The sequence below is a fragment of the Lepidochelys kempii genome, chromosome 9, assembly GCF_965140285.1.
Source record: "Lepidochelys kempii isolate rLepKem1 chromosome 9, rLepKem1.hap1, whole genome shotgun sequence".
Taxonomy (NCBI): Eukaryota; Metazoa; Chordata; order Testudines; family Cheloniidae; genus Lepidochelys; species Lepidochelys kempii.
Window position 1 is genome coordinate 28,522,345 of NC_136388.1, and position 22,000 is coordinate 28,544,344.

General features: G+C 40.7%; 1 pseudogene; it reads left to right on the forward strand.

The window, feature by feature from the left end:
• The first annotated feature begins 979 nt into the window (after positions 1-979).
• Positions 980-22,000, forward strand: part of LOC140916994 (glutathione hydrolase-like YwrD proenzyme) — a 35,579-nt pseudogene continuing 14,558 nt past the window's right edge.

Below are 22,000 nucleotides of genomic sequence, written 5' to 3' on the forward strand. Positions count from 1 at the left end.
TTTCTGTAGCCAAGTCACTGTGCGTTGTTTGTATTTCAGTATGTGTTATGAGTCCTCAGATTGCCTCGGGGCCTGCTTCTGATCCCACTGAAGTCAATGGGAGTTTTGTCAGGGGCTGCAGGGCGCCCTAGGTTTGCCCCCCAGCCCACCTGACCCTCTTTCACTGACAACCTCCCCTCCCCACCCTCAACAGCCTGACCTCCAGCGCCCATCCCCTCCAAATTGGGTGGGGTGAGTGGTATTGCAACCTGCCACACAGGGCCACAGCACCACTGATCCCATGCACCAGCTCACAACACTCACTCAAATTTGGCCCACGTGCTACTCCATCATGTTGGAAGGGTGGCCAATCCCAATTTGAGTGACTGGTACTGAGATACCATGAATCAAGTCACAGCACCACGCAGGTTTGGCCTGGCCAAAAAATGGTTGGGCCATGTCCCATGGTTTGGCCATGTTCCCTCTCCTTCTCCCTCCCCCCACACCAGCTCTACAGCCTATGAGTTTTGCCAAAGCTGCATACTAGCACCAAAAACCAACCCATTTAGGTTTGTGCAGTTTAAAAGTTATATATAGTAAAAAAAAAAAAAAGGAAATACCCAAGGAAATCTGCATAAAATAACTAGGGGTACTGGCATATTTTGAAAGAAATTTTTTTAAAAAAATGTACACACAACAACAGCTTTCCCTATTTGTGGCATCATTTCAGTTTAGGCAATAGGGGGGTTTGGTTGGGTGGGAAGCTAGAGATAATTGGTTTGCCTCTTGAAGAGGCAAAGGACCATTCCTCCCTTCTTGCTACCCTGTTCTTCAGTAGGGGGAAGGATCAGGTCAATAGGGAACACAGGCCTTTAGGCACCCACATACCAAGACAGTGAGCATGTGTAAACACAGAGATAGACTCCATTTTTCCTCATTGGTGAGTCAGGCCAAGGGCCCATTTCTGCACATCTCACAAAGGAGGGGAGCATACACAGGGATGTCTGAGGGAAGGAGTCACATATTAGAAGTGGAAGTGTATATCACAGAAGGGGAAGCCATAGTGGAGACCAGTTATCTCCAGGGCAGGCGTCAGACAGGTTACTGGACAACCTGGCTATGGGGCAGATGAGCATGTATGGGACTGATGTTCTCATCAAGCAAGACAGGGGATGCGATCATAGTGAAGCATTTGGAGGATAGTCAGTGGGATAAAATGGTCTGTAGGGGAAAGCCAGATATCAAAAGGGAAAGGGAAAGTTTTCTCCTTGCAGTGGGTTCTACTAGCTGTTCGATTACCCCCAGCCACTTCCTACAGCAGAGGCTGGCAACATGCACCACCTCCCCTATATCTTGTTTAACCTTTGTTCTTGACATTTCTGGTCAGATAAGGGCCTGTGACATATGTCGTTCCAGACAGCTATTTTAGGAGTTACACATTAATAGCGTCATGAACATAGGAAAGCAGATATGTTCAGAATATTTAAAAGAAGAACTAGGCTGGGGGAACCTATATAGTTAGAGCATTCGTCTTTTCTAGGTAGGGCCTGAAGCGTGATTTATTTTGGCCCGAGCTAGAGCAGACAAGTGCTCTAAGTGACATATTTGGTGGGTTTGACTCAACCCCTCGTGGAGATTATTTCCATTCATAAAAAACATCACAGAAATTGGGCCCAGTTCTTATTATCACTGAAGACTGAGCTGGTTTAGGGACCAAACTACCAGTAAATAGTTGTTAGCCCTGGAGTGGATAGCCCCTCCATATTAGTGTTGAGACAAGGAAGCAGAGCAGATGGGGAAGATGATTTTTAATGTCTTATTCCACACCCATCACTTTAGCATCTGGGAACCTGAGCATTAGCTGTCTGACTATATGTTGGCCCGTAGTTTTTAAAACAAAACTGCACTATACAGAGGACTTCCTGTTCTATTACTGTCAGTGAAGATATTTTAGAAGAAGAAAAGTCTTCCTGGCCCCTTGAACCCTGTCCTGTGCAATCTCACAATGATTCTCTTCCCCCTGCAAAGGACTTAGTTGTTCACTCTTCTTTAGGGTACAATTTTTTTAGCCCCTCAAGGTCATCCATCTGGGAGCCTGGGTGCTAATTCCCACAGGCCTTCTATCTCAATGCCTTCAGGAGTCTGACAGTCCTGAGCCTGCATACTACAAGCCAGGCAGGCTTACCCTTCTTGTTCTGAAAAGTTTCACAGCTCTCCTCTTGGGCTCTATGCTAATTAGTCAGCCATCCCACCTAGCACTGGGAAAGCACAGTATCACTAAGCCTTCTTCTGAGCCTGTATCTCGAGCAGCTCTTGATAATTCTCCTTTCCTGCTAGGAACACCCCCTCTTAACTAAACTCTGGTAGCCTTTTATCAGGTACAGGTGCTCCTTAGTCAATTAGCTGCCAACCAGCCACCTAGGCAGTTAATTACTATAGGTGGCTCAAGAAAGGCTTGTTCTCCTTATAAAAGCCTGTCATGGATAGACTGGACCCTGACTCTTCTTAAAGGGGCCAGCCACCCAGACAAACATCTTTGATGAACTGGCTTATAAAGTTGTCACCCTTAAAACCTACTTAGTTCTATAGGAAATTGCCCACTAACAATTTAACAGCCAGGTAGCTGGGCAGTAGGACTTTCAGATGTTTCTCTAATTTGTTTATATACAAATCAATTCAAAACCATCTAGTTGTGCCTATGTAAACACCTTTTTGTTGTTGTTATACTCACTTGTTGCATCTTTATTATTTAGCTTGTAAATTCTTTGAGGTATGGACTGTGTTTTCTAGTCCAGGATGGTATAGTTTTAACATAAAGGACCCTCAATCCTAATTCTGACCTCTGTGTATTACTGGAATAACAATAGAATGGATTAGCAAGAATAGAAGATATTTCACCTAGTGGCTAAAGCAGAAACAATAGAGATGGAAAACCTGTTACATTTAGGGTTAGATGTAAATCATTTCTGTGTGTGCATGTGAGCACATGCTTTCTAAAATGCTAGTTTTATGACTTTACAATGTTGTCATAACCCATTCCTATAAAAATCAGAATTATTTCCCTGATTTTGTGTCTGGCTAGTTACAAATTCACTCACAGACAGGGTTCTCATCAGTGTCAGAGCCCAGCAACTATCTGTTTCATGTCTCAATCCTCTTGCCTGGTATAATTTAGTTTTTCTCCTTCCATTCAACATGATGGAGTCAGACATATTGCCAGAACAGGATATAACAATGCTTTTCTTTGCTTTAAGCAGGAGAAACATTTACATGAAACTGCTTAATATTTCTACCGGATCATTCACTGGAGGAACAAAATTAAGTCTTTCATCTCCCTCAGAGGAAATTTAATTGGCTATTGTCAACATTTTCAGTCTCATGTAAATTTCCTGTTCTTTCTGGGGTTATTCATGTTGCAGGAGGTTAACAACATCATGTATCCTCAGAGCAGTACAATGTTTATAGTGACATAGTAAATTTCAGTGGTATGTAGCAATATGGAATGTTCCTCCATAAAGTGTCCCCCAGGGCCATTGGTCTCTATTTGTAGGGTCTTTTCTGATGGTCTGCAGAGTCCTTGTCATATTGATGCTGGGAAGGTGGAGGCTGGGGAGATGGCCCCCAAAAGGATTTCCTCTAATGAACTGGTATAAATGAAAACATTTGATAACCACTGATATAAAGCCCTGGATGAGTAAAAAACAAGAGGCTCTGTTATCTGTTCCTTAAGCTCTGTAGAAGAAATCCAACCCCATTGAAGTCAATGACAAAACTCTGATTGAGTTCAGTGGAGGCAGGATTTCACCCCTTGTATTGTTCAGAGTTTCTGATGGATGGTTATGTTGTTTCTTCCTTTCTCTCAGTCTCCTCTTCCCTCCCCACATGCCAGTATTCTCATACTTTTGCTTTAGAAATTAGTTCCTAGCATTTCTATCTTTCTAAGGAACAAAGCCTTTTTTAAACATAAAACAGTTTTCAGAATTTTTATTGTTGAACAGTAAAGGCAGCGGTTATCAAACTGTGGCGTGGGACCCCAAAATAGGTTGCAACCCTGTTTTATTGGGGTCACCAGGGCTGGCTTAGACTTGCTGGGGCCCGGGGCCAAAGCAGAAGCCCAAGGGTTTCAGCCCTGGGTGACAGGTTCAGGTTACAGGCCCCTTGCCTGATGCTGAAGCCCTTGGGCTTCGGCTTTGGCCCCTGCACCCAGGACGGCAGGGCTCAGGCAGGCTCAGGCTTCAGTCCCCCCTCCTGGGGTCATGTAGTAATTTTTGTTGTCAGAAGGGGGTCGCCGTGCAAGGAAGTTTGAAAACCCCTGAGTTAGGGGATTCTCCTTTGCAGATAAAGATACTCCTAGCTAATCCTCTGGTTCTATGATTGCTAAACCGGTGTTTACTAGACTCTTTATTTTAAGTGTGGCTGTGATTTTCCTCTGCACTATGAAGGAAATTCTGAGACTGCTATCAGATTTTAACAGGCTTCTTTCTTGCAGATATTTTAAAGAATGGTGGCAATGCTGTAGATGCTGCCATGGCTATTGCTGCTGCCTTAAATGTCACTGAACTGTGCGGTACTGGCGTAGGTGGGGCTGCTTCTGTCTCTATTATGATGCAAACACAAAGCAGGTGCAAGGTCTCAATGGAAGGTAAATTCCGAAGATTAGGACAGAGAGTAACGATCCTGTGCTGGAGTCAAATGCAGTTGAGAGGAAAAATGCTCTGATGAGTTCATGGTCTATTTAATCCATATCTAGATGCAGATTTTAAGACAAGTATAAATATGGAGTAACTCCTGATTTAAAGGAAGTTATTTTGGTTTTGCACTGTTATAAATGAGAGCAAATCTGGCCCAGAATCTCTCTGTTACTTTCTGATATTTCTTCTTGCACCTTCCTTCCTCTTTAGATTCCCTTCCATGGAATTAGTTCAGATGTGTGAAAGAAAAGTGAGTGTCTGTGGGTTGAAGACCAGGGATGAAAAGGGCAGTATCAGCAAGAGATTTGTAATTGTTCTGGGAAGAAGCAGGTGGGTGAAATGTTACTGTCAGGCACAGAATTATTTCCAGACCACCCTGCTGAATTGAGGCCAGTTTATTACTCTTGAATCTGGGGCTCATAAGCTGTGGGTTTTGCTGATCCAAATGCTGATTTTTGAGGGAAGATTAGGTCTCTGGTTACAGAACATCATACCAGATTAGAAAAAAATGTTTTAGTGATGGAGTCTCTGCAAATTTTCACTTGTCACTGGCCTGACTTTATTGCAAATTAAAAATAAAAGTAATAACATTAATTACCTTCTGATTTAGTCTTTGCTCCCGTAAGCCCTCTGTGTGGGGAAAGCTCCCATGGGCTTAAAAAGGGATTCCATGTGCAGAAGGCTTGCAGAATTACACCTCTAGGGTTCATTTTATAAAAGCACAATCCAGAGCAGAAGGGAAGGTCTTTTGGATTTCCTTGTAATAACTAAAGACTTTTACTCATTACTAAAAGTCACGGGAGGCTGATACAAAAAAGGGAAGTGTTATTTGTTAGCCAGATTGGAGTGGTTGTGGCTTTCAGAAATGCTTTTGTTTGAGGTTGGGAAAATCCTCCTTGTATAACAACAAAATTTATTCATCTGTTGGGGACTGGATGACTCCAGAGAGAGCTCCCATTGAGTTCAGAGTAAGGGCCAGTTGACATTTAAAAATTAGATCAACCAAGCTATGTTGCTCAGGGCCGTGAAAAATGTCACTCCCTGAGTGCCATAGTGTGGTCAAGCTAATCCCCAGTGAAGACTCAGCCAGGTCAAAGGAAGAAATTCTTCCAACGATTGAGCTGCCGCCTCTCGGACAGATGGATTAATGACATCGATAAAAAAACCGCTTTTGTCAATGTAGGAAGCGTCTATGCTACAGTGGCATAGCTGCAGCCCCATAGTTGTGCGATTGTAGTAGCTGTAGCGTGGACATGGCCTAAATAAAGGCCCAATCTTGCTGCCTTTGAAATTAGTAGCAAAACTCCCATTGACTTGAATGGCAGCAGGATTGAGCCTTAGACTCTTCCATAGAAGTCGGAGCAGCTAGTGCTCAGCTGCCACACAGGATCAAACTCTAGACGGCTATTTTGGGTGAGTTAGTTCAGATGAGAGGGTCACCGTGAATCTGATCTTTCAGCCCCTTATTCAGGCAAAGCTCCAGTTCAAACCACGAGGCTTTCCTGGGATTGTATAAGTGTAACAGAGCAGAATTTAGACTGATTTCAATAGGAATTTCACCAAAAAAAGGTGTACAGAGTTAGGCTCTGTTTACACGAGGCTTGAAAACATACATAACATCATTGTCATGTCCTCTTTGTTCATTTTTACATGAGTGCCCTCAGGCTGAGTTGTTTAATGCCTTTTTTGAATTACAGTCGAACTTCCAGATGGCTAGCCAGTCTCCAGCACCAGTTTCACTGGAGAGACATTTGTTAGGGAGAGGTCAGAGTCCAGATTTGCACCTCATTTCCTTTTCAGTTGTTTGTTTAATTTTCCTATAGTTGAATTCTATTCAAATGCATTATTCATAACGGCAAAGAAATAACTGTTTTTCCACAGTGGACTTTTATTGTACGTGTAATCAAGAAGCTATAAAGGAGACAGGCAGTTGGCTTTATAGCCTACCAGAGAGCATTACTGTGGAAAGAATATCACTTCCAGGTGCCCTTACATTCTTGTTTGTTATGGTCATGGGGGAGAGCAATGAATACTCTAATGCAGATAACATTGATTTTTTTCACCTGTCTGCAAAGTATCAGGAAACTATTTTAATGATGTAACTCTGAGTTATATCCAATTGTACTAAGGGTCCTTGGGCTCTCTGCTGGAAATACCATTAGAGAATCCTTTCCCTTGGAAAACATTTTCCATTATTCATTGCAATAATTTGCACAAACTATATCAACGATATAAAAGTGATAGCAAAATAAAGATAATTTCTTCGAAATAAATATGAGATAAAGTGTGATGAAAAATTAAAACACAAGGGTAGAAGGAGAAAATTACATTGGTCTGGGATCCTGGACTTGCCATACTGAATACTGGAACAGGGCCCAGAAACATTACTAATTGAAGGGACCAGTGACAATTTGAAGGTTCAGTTTTTCCACAAGTCACTAAGGCTAGAAATGAAGTTCCAGGGGAATTTTGGCTCTACAAGGACTGTAGGATTGGGCCTAAATGCTGTATCTCATTGGAAACCTGCTGACTAGCATGATACAGCATTTACTTCTACTCCCGGTGGTTCATAAGATGTCAGACTTTAAATCTACATTTTTCTGATTTCCATCTTACCTTCTTTTGCCCCATTTCAGTTCTGATCTGTTTATAGCAGTGACTATCTCAGAAACGGCTAGACCCCAGTATTTTATGCAGGTGGGAAATCAAACTTTCAAAGAGCTATATCCTGTGAGGTTCTGATACACGCATTCTCAACTCCCATGGACATTCCCAGTGAGTTGTCGGTTGTGCTAAGACACCTCACAGAAAGTGTCCCTGACAGGATGACTGCTGACTTTATGACAGAAATGAAATAGAGGAAAAGTCAGGGTGGCAATTCAAATAACTTGTTTTTGAATATGGTTGTCGACTAATGTGTTTTATTTCATAGGAGTTTTTGCAGAGTAAGGACTGCAGGATGTGGGCCATAGTGACCTGTTTTGTGGAAAATGGGACTTTGTTATAATTGTTCCAGTGCGTTTCCACGCTGTTGCTGGACTCGCTGAAACTACTGCTGTGCTGTGCTTTCGGTGATACTATCACTCTTTTGTCAGCTGAACCTGATGGCCTGATATTTTGTTATGTTACGTATGCACTTCTGTTTGCCTTGCAGTGGCAGGTCTCCGGGGGCATCGACCACTGAGCTGTTAAAAGTGCAAGTTTTAATGAGACAAAGCCTCTTTCTCCATTTCATGCTCATAATATCACTGTGCCGAATACAACAGCCAGCTGGTACAAAGCTGTTTCCCTATATGGAAGCAAAAAGGTGAAGCTCAGTGAAAATGTTTGTTTAAAAATGTTGTTTAATACACCTAGAGATTGTTCTAGGTACAATATCAATACAAATTCTGCTAGCAGTATTGTAAGTTTTTTTACCCATTATCTTATCTTCGTTAAATCTACTGTTTAATCCAGCTCTGTTTCCTTTTGATGTCTGTGTCTTCTCTTTTTCATGGGAAAGAGCTACTGCCGGTTCATGGCCAAGCTCCTCATCATGGACAAGGGTTCTGCCATCCCTTTTTGGCCAACACCTTTCACAGAATCATAGAATATCAGGGTTGGAAGGGACCTCAGGAGATCATCTTGTCCGACCCCCTGCTCAAAGCAGGACCAATCCCCAATTTTTGCCCCAGATACCTAAAAGGCCCCCTCAAGGGCTGAACTCACAACCCTGGGTTTAGCAGGCCAATGCTCAAACCACTGAGCTATCCCTCTCCCCCAGTGAGGACACCTTTGGCATAAGGAAATCTGATTTTAGATTACAGTCCCTGGGACATTTGGAACCAACAGAGTAACCAACAGGTGTTTTGCTTTGTTTGTAAAATTAAACTTATTTTAGCATGCATCTCCTTATTAATGTCATAACTGGGATGTGGGTGGTCTGACCTAGTGGTCAGAGCAGGAGTCAGGGAGGGTCAGGTAACCAGGAGATCAGAAGTAGGAGACAAACTTAACAAACACAGGTCTGGATGCAAAAAATACGAGCAAGTAACTCTTTAAATGTTTATTGTATTCTTTTAAAAAGTACATGATTTGCACAACTCTACCTTTCTCCCCAAAATTACCATGTCGTATATCCTGCAGAAATGTGTACATTCTTATGGGACAGGTCTAATAGATATACTTTTTGTAAATGCTTAACATTTTTTTTCCTTTTGGTTCTTAATCTGTCTGGATGATTAAGGAGAGCAGTTCACTGAACTTCAGTTGATTAGTTGTCTCCTGTTAATATTTAACAACTTCGTACCAGATTGTAACCTGTTACTTAAGGGAACACTCCCTTGTTATATAGAGAGATGATACACCTCATCACACTGTTTGTCCTTTCATCCCTTCAGTACCAGCTACCTCCTGGGGAAAAATGTGCTGGCTGATCCACCATTGCCTTTGAAGTGCTAAAACACTGTCACATCAAAGAGGCTGTGGTGAAACCCCAGAGTGCAGCAGCTAAGATTCATAGGGCCTGATTTTGATCTCATTTCTGGTTAACACCACCATTAGCAACTCTTGAAGTCATTTGAGTTACACTGGTGTGAGTGGAAAACAGCTTTGTGAAACCCCTATTAAAGTCAGTGGGACTCTTGCCATTGACTTATATGGGGCCAAGATTATAGCTGTACTAATTGGTCTTGTATGAAGAGTCTTCTCCTGAATAATCTCATACTACCTGTTAAAAAACTCATTGAACATATTTCTCATTTGGAGAGGTCATTTTTCTGTATACTCCATCCATTCTTTCTGTAGATGCACTCTATTTTAAATTATAATCCTGAGACCACTGCTTAGTATGATGACCAATATTGTCTCATTGTTCACTTGTGGTCCTCCATCTGTCTGTCTCTATCCAGCTGTTGTGTCTTGTTTTATAGTGAGATTGTAATATCTTTGAGGCAGAAACCAGCTTTTTGTTCTGTGATTGTAAAAGTGCCTAGCACAATGGGTTCCTCTGTTGTACTTCAATACAAATAAAGAATAATATTTCTTGAAAGCTGAACAAAAGAAATTTCATAAAGGTATAACCAGTATACCCACATCTTAAATTCCAGACATAGATCAAATAAAGCTATAGTAAAAAATACGGCAGATTAATTTAAATTTAAAAAATCCTCAAATGTAAACTGTGCTGTCAGCACCAACTACAGCAATCACTAACCAGAAATGAAATTAATTATGCCCTCAAATTCCCTATCCCTCCCAATGTTTGTAATCCTCTAGTAAAGGGGCACATAATGCAGACATCTGAGGTCAATAGATTGCAGTTCTCCCACAGCTATTACCCTTTCTGTTCGCAGACTTTTCTCTACTTGGCTTGTTCAGCAAGGGCTATATTCTCAACAGGATTTAGGCACCTGACTACCACATTAGGCATCTAAACCCCAGAATCAAGCTCCACTGGTATGTCCAAAACCCTGCCGAACCCTGTAGCGACCTAAACTCTCTCGGTGCATAAATTTTTCCAGTAAAAGTTCCTTAGACGCCATGTTTCTGCTATGACCATGCACTCTGCAGTTCTACTTTGGATGAATAATTAAAGAATCATTGGAGCAGGTGGACTGGATGCTGTCTCCCCCACAGCCTGGGTGAATGTTTGAATCACAAGGCCATAGAGTCATTCTCATGCTTGTGCTCGTTCTCTCTGGCCCAATGACTCTCTGATGATTTATCCACAGTGGAACAGCTTCAAACAGGGGAAGCTGAGGGTGCCCTGATCCAGAATATTCCATAGCCTGGTCGTTAGGGCACTCACCTGGGAGAACATAAGAACAGCCATACTGGGTCAGACCAAAGATCTATCTAGCCCAGGCTGGGATCTATCAGCATTACACAAACACTTCCAGCAACGTCACAGGGATGGCCTTTGTGACAGCCTTGTGGTTAATATGAGCCTAAAGCTTAGATGCTCCCAGGAAGCTTGAAAAAGTAAAGTCTGTAAAACTATAGGACAAATCCTGCAGATTTCTATATCGGAAAAATATAGGATTCCCATCTTGACACAGCCCCATTAGGACTTCAGTTCCTGGTGATTTGAGATTAGTTTCACAGTAGCAGCCGTGTTAGTCTGTATTCGCAAAAAGAAAAGGAGTACTTGTGGCACCTTAGAGACTAACAAATTTATTTGAGCATAAGCTTTCGTGAGCTACACGATGAAGTGAGCTGTAGCTCACGAAAGCTTATGCTCAAATAAATTTGTTAGTCTCTAAGGTGCCACAAGTACTCCTTCTCTTTTTGAGATTAGTTTATTTGTCTGTTTTGATCATTTGAGTTACATCTAGTCATCATGTAATCAGTCATTGTTGTCAGACTATAGAAGGAATAGGAACCATAGGCTAGATAAGAGAGGGCAATAAATCCAGATGTTCCTGAATCTAAGAACAAGAGTCCGCCATAAGAAAAATACCAAAGAAGGCTTCTCTGTAAGTGGCAAAAACATGAATTTAAAAAAAACACCTAAAATCACATTTGAGAGTGAATGTTTCACGAAACTCTAGTCTCTGTCACTTGTCAGTTCATTTCTTTGATTTTTCCCTTTTTTTCTAGTTGCATCTTTTAATATTTAAACAAGATTTTTTTTCTTTTTTTTATTTGTAGAAACTTTGGGTCTATGTACTGCTTCTGGAAAGGAGAAACTTTGTATCTCTGAAAAGGAGTACAGGGCAAGCTGAGTGTCTCCCTCATCTTTGCCAAAACACATAAACTCCAGGGGCCAGATCTTCAGCTGATGTCAGAGGTCATAGCTATGCAATGACGGTACTGTGACCATTTAACTAGCTGAGAATCTGCCCTCTCTTGGTCCAGGCCTAGGCCTCTCGTTATGGAGCCGAGAATAAACAGTTCTGAATTTTGCAAAAGGTAAATTATTTTTCTAATTGGATTCAAGATTTAAAAGTCTTAAATTCAAATATTTCCCCCTTTCATTAAAACGGATGTCTCTGATCACACCCTCTCAATATTAATGAGCTTCAGACCCATAGGAGAAAGGCTGCTGGTTGTCCTGGCGCTAGTCAGTAGTGACACCACCAAAGGTGAAGGAGTTAGGGTGCTTTAAAACCAGTGTAAATGAGAGGGGAATCAGGTATAGAGAGTTTTGCCTTTGGCCTTCAGTAGTAGCTGGACTGGGCCCTAACAATGCACAGTGTTGCTTAGAGACTTTTAGTTTTTGCTCACAAAGGCCATCCCTGTGACGTTGCTGGAAGTGTTTGTGTAATGCTGACAGATCCCAGTCATCGGCGGGTCGGATCGAACCTGGAGCTTCTGGAGTTTAGTGCATGAGTCTCTACCTCATGAGCTAAAAGCTTAGTGCATGAGCTAACTGGCTGTTAGCTAAGGCTGTAGAACAGACTCATTTTATCTGTCTCTCTAAGTGGTCACGGTGCCACTAGATGGGACAGAACACCACACCCAGAAGATGTGTGGATTACATTTGCTATCATTAAACAGGCAAATTATTCCTCCTGCATATGTGAGGAAACAGGGTGACAACTCCACAGATTCAGAAACTGGCTAAAATCCATTCAGTCAAGGCCTAACATTATTTCATCTTAAACGAGTATGCAAAAATGTTAGTGTTTGTTTGCTTCTCTATTTTACCCTGCTATCTCTGGCAACTGTGCTAGTAGAGACTCTGTGAAAGGCAGGAACAGACTCAGGAAACACCAGGGTCCTAAAGACTTCCTTTAGTAATTTTGACAGGTTTCAGAGTAGCAGCCATGTTAGTCTGTATTCGCAAAAAGAAAAGGAGTACTTGTGGCACCTTAGAGACTAAATAAATTGGTTAGTCTCTAAGGTGCCACAAGTACTCCTTTTCTTTTTAGTAATTTTGAGTCCAGTATATGAATGAATAGTTTTTAAACTTGGTAATGATTTATCATTAAAACTTTTAAAGTAGCTGGGACTATTTCTCTCAGATGTAACCGTATGGCTGCTGCATTTTTTTCAATCTGAAAATGTGTTTTTTTCATATTGCAAGTTTTCCTCTTTAGAATTTAACATTCTAAAGCCACAGTAAGCATCCTGGCTTAGTAATGACAAGCTATGGTTGTTGCTATTCCCTTAAAGCATCTCATTATTGTAGCTTAATAATGCACCTTGCCCTGTCTTTTGCCGAGTTATATAGCTATGGAATTCCCTTCAATTCCTAACATTAAGTTATTGTGACCTATATGCTAGTTCTTTAGTATCTGTCACACCCTTGCTTCTTTGAATAAATGCATTACACATACATGGACATATAATTATAAGTCAAAACTACTTGCCCTACCTGCTGAAGCACTAGTATCTGTGATACCCTGGCTTCTTCATCTTAATAAACTTAGTTTCTCTTTACCTGGCTTAGTCTCTCCATTCTCACCATTCAATGGAAATGTATTTTTCTGACTTGGGGCTCTGACTTGGGGCTTCAGCTCACAGTTGAGCTGAAGTCAGTGAGAGTTTTGATACTGACTTCAGGAGGAGCAGGATTGGGCCCCACCTTCCCTATAATAATAATAATAATGCAAAGTACATTGTTGATGTAATATTATGTGCTGCCAATGCAAATACGTCATGTTTTCACTAATCAAAGCTAATGATGTGGTGGATAGAGAGGAAGCATTGTGGATTACCAAATGTGGATCACCTAAATCATCCAAATGATGTAACCAGTAGAGTTAAATAGTTTAATCCACAAGAAGATGCCAATTTAACTTTGACCAAGACAAATTGCCTCACTAGAATGTCAGACGTCAAGAATTATAACATTCAAAAACCAGTCGGAGAACACTTCAATCTCTCTGGTCACTCGATTACAGACCTAAAAGTGGCAATACTTCAACAAAAAAACTTCAGAAACAGACTCCAACGAGAGACTGCTGAATTGGAATTAATTTGCAAACTGGATACAATTAACTTAGGCTTGAATAGAGACTGGGAGTGGATGGGTCATTACACAAAGTAAAACTATTTCCCCATGTTTATCCCCACCCCCATCCCCACTGTTCCTCAGATGTTCTTGTCAACTGCTGGAAATGGCCCACCTTGATTATCACTACAAAAGGCTCCCCCCCTCCAACCCACCCCACCCCGCTCTCCTGCTGGTAATAGCTCACCTTAAGTGATCACTCTGGTTACAGTGTGTATGGTAACACCCATTGTTTCATGTTCTCTATGTACATAAATCTCCCCACTGTATTTTCCACTGAATGCATCCGATGAAGTGAGCTGTAGTTCACGAAAGCTTATGCTCAAATAAATTTGTTAGTCTCTAAGGTGCCACAAGTACTCCTTTTCTTTGTTTTGTAGTTTCCAGGCTACAAGCTACAACTTTTTCAGGAGCTGGCAAAATCTGGCAAGAAAAGCTTCTACGAAGGTTGTGTTGCAGAAGTTATTATAGAAACTGTTCAGAGAAATGGAGGATTAATGGATTTAGAAGATTTAAAAAGCCATGTCACTGATGAGGTAAAATCGATTTTCACAAATTACAAGGTATTCTGGACAGTTTGGTGTTCTGAACCCGACAGAGATTGTGAGTTTGGTTTACGAAGTTAGGCATGAAGAAGCATACTTATGTATTTGCATGCCTAATTTATATCCGCGAATACCCACCATGCACTAATAACTGAAGTATTTGTCCTTGTGAATGCATATGCCATTTGTGTGCATAAGGCCACCTCGGTGCCTCACTGACTATATATGCATACAAATATCCTAGGTATATGTTCACAGCAGCTATTTACGGGTTATGTGTGTGTGCAGTCGTGCAGGTCTAACATAGAAAACATAGCCCTGTTTGTTTGTTTCTTAGCAATTAGCTAATGAATTAATTACAGATTAAAGATGGACTCAAGCTGCAAAATTTTGATTCAGATCTGAAGTTTGAACACTGAGGCTTGAAGTGTTTTGATCCATGAGTTTGATTCAAGCTTGCCTTACTGTAAATGTGAATATGATGAGCTAATGAATGACTAAAAAACAAATAAATGTTTTTTGAGTCAAGAGTGGAAACTATTTCTTTTAATTGTAATTATTTTTAATAGAATGTAGATTGGATGGTCTGTTCAGCATGGGGAAAAAGCTCCATGCCCTTCAAGCTTCTGTATCCATCCGAGGAATTCAGCAAGAAATCACTGAGCTGCAGTATTTATCAGGGAAGGGGGAAGTGTGGGGTAGCTGAGTAGATTTGCTGTCTAGTGCAACTTTCTATGTGACTTACAGGAGCAAAGGAGTTTGTTTTAATATTCAAAGCTGAGGTAACCAGGAGCTGCACTTTGCCACTTAGGAGGGATCCATCTGAAAACATTCATACTAAAAAGAAAGCAAACTAGTGTTCTGCCTGCCAGTGAATCTCTCTCACTCAGGTTGTGAACTCTAGGCACTATTTGTATACCTCCTGAAGTCTTTACTTTGGGAAAACTCCCATTGACTTCTCACTGAGTAAGTACTTAGGAGTTGAGTCCCCAAAAATATGCTGAATATTGAGGCATTAGTTCAGCAAGGGCTGGCAAGCCTGTGCCTAAACTTAAGCGCCAGTCCTATTGTAATCAATAGGACTACTCACATGCTTACAATTAGGCAAGTTGTTAAGTACCTTCCTGAATTGGGCCCTGAGGCCAGAAAAGGGAGCATTACGAGAAAATTCAGCCTTGTGGTTACCTGGGCCTTTTATCCCTCCCCCGCTCATAGTTTTTTCTGCAAGAGCATATATTGCTCATTGTTTTTATATTCTCCTACCTCCCCTTCTCTCATACTTCAGAGTTGGATTTTCCTGTCACGCAGCCTAGACTGGAACAGAACTGAGGTTTCCTTGCCAGATCATCTTTGGAATTCTTCCCTTTGTCCCCTAACTTCTCCTCTGTGTGGTGGCCAGATTGGCAAAATCAAAACCCTTCCTTTCCCCTATGCCCACTGCTGGCCTGAAGATTCTCCATAGCTTTACACAATGGGATCACAATCAGACCCTCCCCTTCTTTGCTTTTCCAGCAGGGGTTGGATTTGGGAATGTGTAACTGTGGGGTGGTTGGAAAGGGACTATTCTGAGGCTACGCATAAAGAGATGGAATAAGACTGAATATTGACCAGAATTGAGTTGCAGAAACATTTGAAGCCCATATCCAGGTACCCTCTCTCCTCCTTACTATCTCAACAGCTCTTTCTCACACCCTCCTTCCATCTGACTCTGTCTCCTCCCATGTCACACAAGCGGATTCCTCTTCCTCCCCAGCCTGAAGGTAGACAAAAACATCCTGTTCTTTGCAGCTGCAGGTAGTTCAGCCGCGTCCAGGGAGGACACTAATAAGGCAATTGTAGAAAATTGTCACCTGAACTTTGTTCAGTGACTTACATGAAACTCATATGCTGTGAAACTCATAGATTTTTATGGCCAGAGTGATCACCTAGTCTGACATCCTGCATAACACACAGAATTTCATGATGGGACTCCTGCATCTCGACCATCAAGTTGTGATTGAACTGGAGCATATTTCCTAGAAAAACATCCAGTCTTGGTTTAAATTCTCCATCATTTGGAGTCTTACCACATCCCTTGGTATCTGTTCCAATGGCTAATTATCTTCCCTGTTAAAAAAAGACATCTCATTTTCTTTCTGCACTTTGCTGACTTAAATTCCAGCCACCTGGGAGGCCTGAGCACAGTTCCTAATGGATGGTTTCAGAGTAACAGCCGTGTTAGTCTGTATTCGCAAAAAGAAAAGGAGTACTTGTGGCACCTTAGAGACTAACCAATTTATTTGAGCATGAGCTCACGAAAGCTTATGCTCAGATAAATTGGTTAGTCTCTAAGGTGCCACAAGTACTCCTTTTCTTTTTCCTAATGGATGGGATTCCTCTCCTGGAAAACCACTATCACAACTCATACAGCACTGGTCCTCATGTTGGCAGTCTCAGCAGAGACGCTAACTATTGAATGGGCATGGAAACTAACTTACTTTCCCACCTCTGAAGATGGTCCTTTCAGAGCTGTAGTGCAGTGTGGGCTTGCTATGACTTCATGTGCTTTTACCAGCTCTGTGGGTACAGGTCTCCAGAGCTGTCAGTGCAGAGCCTTCCTAAAGCACGACGTTCACTGAAAATCAAAAGACAAAGGTTTTTTTAATGGTAGGGATTGGTGGTGTTTTCCTAGTTTTGATCTTGCATTCTTTGCATATCCCAGACTCCCATTAAATGCCACAGGAGCTGTTGGTGCATAAAAAAATACAGATATTGGGATTGGGCCCTAAATGTTTTCAAATGCAGTATTCTCTGGCTGTGTGTGATGTCACATGGATTTGGAAATTATATTTTGGATATTTTAATATTCTTACTAATCCAATGTCACAGGGTTGCTGAGCAGCATTTTTGGAGTGCATTGTTTTTATTCTCACTATGTGAACAGTTGATTCTTGCATTATTCATGGAGTACAAACGTAAGCAAATTCTGTGCTTTCACACCCAGCTATATAGTATGTCAAAAGACAGTCAATGCTTACTGACCTGCTAATAAAATCATTAGTCATAGATACACACCCACTATACACTGAGTAATATCCCGAAATATAGAAGCAAGGGAACATACCCAAAGCAACTTACGCACGCTATTTTGAAATAACTGGATGTGTCTAGATCCAAACCTATAGTCTTTACTCAGGGAAAACTCCAACTGACATAAGTGAGGGGGTTGTCAAAGAACTCAGGGCAGGCTCATTTGTTATTAATTTAAAAATAAACTCACAGGGTTATCGCGTATAATTTAATATTCAAAGACAGGCAACTCTATATATTACTCAGTTAATGCTGATAAACTTTTCAGATAAATAGGTATTTAACCTTCTGAAGCAGATATAGAACTTAATGGTTTTATCGTTAGATTTAACAAGCTGAATTGGATAAGTTCAATGTTATGAGGACAAGTTTGCAGAAGCGCTCAAAGTAATAAGTTTTATTTATGATATTTGAAACATAGGCTCCCATTTTCCCACATACTCCACTGCGCCAACGTATATTTAGGAAAGAGTATACATGGGAATTCTCGAAGTGTTTTACAAAGCCAATGTCTGTAGTTAGTTTATGGGCAAAATCCACCCCCAGACAGAGGACCAGTATTACATCCTTTATGGCAACAGTAAAAGGGGGAAACAATATTGCTTACACTTGTGTAATGACAGTGGTTTGGGACATTGCTGTAGAATAGTGTATTGTTTTATAGGGTTTGCATATTGTTGTTATACAAGGTTGAGTGAAAGAAAAGCTATACCACTTTAATGTTACCTGGTTTCTCTTTGCCTTGAAGAAATACCCAGTTTTATTATGTCACTGTTGGTATATAATATGTGATAATATTCAGGAAACCTTTAGAAAGTTTTTTTTTTTTAAATGGGGGAATAACAACATGTCTTGCTATTCCAGGAGGTGAATGTTTGGGAAATCCCTCCAAATGGATAAGGAATCACAGCTTTGATAGCCCTGCACATTTTAGACAATTTTAATATTAAAGGTCTGAGTTATGTCCAATAGAAAGAATTTTTCTGTGTCTGTGATATTTTCCTTTGAGGATGATTTAAGCAGACACAAAAGGAAGATTTCCAGACATGTTAATGTTCTTTTTCAACTCTGAGGAAAATTTTCCTCAAAGCCAAGCAGAAGGGGAAATAAAATTGTTACTAGACATGACTCCACTCTACAGTGGATAATTCTCTACTAAATATCAAAATATAGTAAAGAGAGTTCAGTGGGACCTGGACTGGGAAATTTGCTAATATGAAACAGCCTCTCTGAGATTTATGTTTTTGAAAATTTAATACAAATTTGAAAATTTAGCAAATTACCCTATCAACTTTGAAGAGAGGCCCTCATATAACTTCAAAAATAGTGTGATATTTTATAAATAGCTTGATACCAGTTCAAAATTCTGAATTGTTCAGATAGGTTCAAAACACCTAATACCACTGAAGACTATGAGCCAAATTCTGAAGAACTCTTAAGTCCAAAATGAATGAATATTTCCCTAGTATCCTTGGAAAGAATTGATCAAATCCATCCCTGGTAATACTCCATTGAAATCAATTCAGTAATTAATGTTATCCAATAACAGCAGGGTAAACAATGTCATTATATTATGAAATAACACTGAAAGGTTAAAAATAAACTAAAACTTTTGTCATTTTTGTTGCCATTTTCAGACATGGGCCATAACACTGCTGACTATTTACATGTACTTATTGAAGCCTTGAAACTGAGCTTCTCTGTTACTTTCTGGTTCTGTGCTGTCCATGACAAAGTTCCAGTACCTACAAAATAACTTCTTTCTAAAACATATGCTAAAGGATGCTTGGAGAAAATTAATTTGCAAAGGTAAGGCTTCTTCCTTCGCTTGCTTCTGTGGATTATTAGTGTGAGTACATTTCTGATCTTGGTGAAAAAGAAAAGTCCATTGTATAGTATTAAGTAGGCTCTATTTGTAAGAGTAGCTGGAGTCTTTAGTTTATTTCTGCAAACGCTGTGGTCTGAATATCCTTTTATTTTAACACTAATCTGTCTCTGTGGTAAACTGCCCAGTGTAAAGTACGAAGAGTTTACTGTTTAATGTTATGTCGTTAGCCCAGGTTGTATCTAAAAGATAAAATGAAATGTGATAGGAAACTATCAAACATGATTCACCATATGAATTGATAAAAGTGGCAGTTTTCTCTTTGAATTAGAACAATAATGGTTTATTACAATCAAGCAGTGGATGATTTTATTTAAAATATGCACTATATATTGTGTAAAAAGTAAAGAGCAGCCCAGATATCTTAAAATAAGTTTGACAGCCCTCAAATGAATCCCTGAAACAATTTAATGTAAAAGTCACCCAATGGTGATTGACCTCTCTTGCTCAGAGCCCAGACTAAGAATGTTTTCCCTGGCCTGCTCTATTTAAGAAAAGGCCCTGTATCTTGATCCCTGTGATCCGAGAGCCATCCAGGAGGCCATAGTGAAACATACAATGCATGAAAAATCATCTGTGCAACCCTTCTCTTTGTCTCTCAAGTGCTGGTGTCCAGGCCACTGGCCCATCTGACGCATATGTAAATACACCACTGCTCCCAATACTGAAAAATCTGCCAGCTCTCCAAAAGAAGGACTGAAACACTCAAACTCCTAATCCTCTGCAAAACAGACTCCCGGGCTCTGAATTTGTTGCTCTGACAGAGTGGCAGAAAATTGATTCTTGTTTAGTCCCATGCCAGCTAGTATAGAATGAAGGTGGCAGGAGACTAAACAATAGACAACATGACATGCAGTGCATGAGCCGCTGCTGTTATACCAATAAAATAAAAACCAGCAGGATCTTATTAAAGGGGAAAAGGCAAAATACCACATTTATTGTGAATACAGAAAGAATCATAGTAAGCAGTTAGTTATAGTTATAACATTCCATTCAATCTCATATTTATTCACACATTCATTCATACACAGACACAAGTTCTGCAAGGTTGTTATCATAGTTACCAGCCTTAGAGTTGTTCATGTCAAGCCATTGGCCAGCTGGCCTGGATATGAGGAGGGAGCAGGGCCTTGTCAGATGCTCATCTGATGCTCCTGGAAGTTGGTTTGCAGAATCAGACCCCAAAGTTCTCACTTTCTAGAGTCCATTTTTATAGGAATTTCTTCCTATGCCAGTCTATGGGAATTGCTTCATCATGCTGTTGCTGAATCAATCAGCAGATGGCACATTCCTGATGGCTCCGTGCTGCCAGATGTTATCTTGTTCTTTGGTTCTCCCATTCTTGAGGCTGTTGGGTGGATTCCAATCTGCCCTCCGGGGGGGGTCCTCTGATTATTTCCACTTGACGCCTTCTTCAGCGGATGGACACTGGATTCTTAGGCTGGCACCTCCCTGATCATTCAGTTATTATCCACACCAAGCATCCATCCACATCCATCCTCTATCTCTATTTTAATCACAATTGTTAACAAAGCAAGATGAATACAACAAAAGGGCGGGGAGTCTCTGGGTGCTGTTTCTATTGTTACAGAGTATTGCTTTGAGTCTCTCTCTCTCTGTGAATAGTTGTTGTTACAAAGAATTGCTTTGAGAACAGACTCTGTCTTAGAATGTACTAACACGATTAGCAGCTTGCAAGTTTCACACATAGAGGGAGAGAAACAGTACCAAAAACCAAGAGACCTCTTAATTAGTAATACCCTGGAATTTAAACTATGGGGAATCAAACTCATTTGTGATTTTAATATAGAACTTCTTTAATATGATCCAACACTGCAACAAATCCGGCTCCCTAAGCACATTGCTGGTGGCTCATCCAGCTTAACAGCTGGAGTTTTAACACTGTTCTTTTACTTATGTGTATGGCTGATAGTTTTATTAGTATCAGGCGGGGAGGAATAAAACATTGGAGGCTGGAGGTGTTTTCATTTTGGTCAAACTCTACAGTGCCCTTTTAAGCATAGACATTTAGAGTGGGTTTTTTAAACTTTATTTCTTTTGTTTTTATATAAAATATAAACACAAAATAAAACATATTTAAATACATATACAAGATGGAAATACCATACAAAAACAAAATGCAGTGTTCATTACTTGTAAAGCCTGGAAAAAACAGAACAAAAACAAACAATCCCCACCCCCTGACCAGATAGAAGGCATGCAGGGCATCAATTACTGAAGTGACTAAAGAGATAAATAAGTGAGAACATAACCTATGAGTATCAGGGACTAATATATTAAAACTAAAGTTAAAAACATTATATAATACGTAGGTTGGGAAAAGAGCATCTGAACATCTGGCTACAGTGCTTAGATTATCCACAAATACAAAGTTAGTTTTTAAAAGTCATATGATACATAAAGTACATAATCAGCAATAACCCACATTTAGGTGAATAGATTTAATAATATAGTTTAGATATTAGAACCCGAATACTTGGGTAGATCACTCATGAAAAGTTCTACAGAGATTTGGTTGTGGAAAGCAAAATATACCAATGATTGGAGATTGTCCCTCAGTAATTGAGAATTAGGTTGGTTGTCCATTTAGAAAATACAATCCATGAGGAAAATATTTGTTACTTTCCTGACTGCATTTCTCATCGTCACTCCAGCTCATCCCTCCTGGCATAGGCACCAACTCCGTGTGTGCTCCAGGGCTGGAGAACCCATGGGGAAAAATTGGTGGGTGCTCTGCACCCACCGGCAGCTCCCTGCCCCGCCCCCCCCGCCCAACTTGCCTCCGCCTCCACCCCCTCCCTGAGCATGCTGCGTGCCTGCATTTTCACCCTAGCTCCCAGCGCTTGTGCCACGAAACAGCTGTTTCACATGG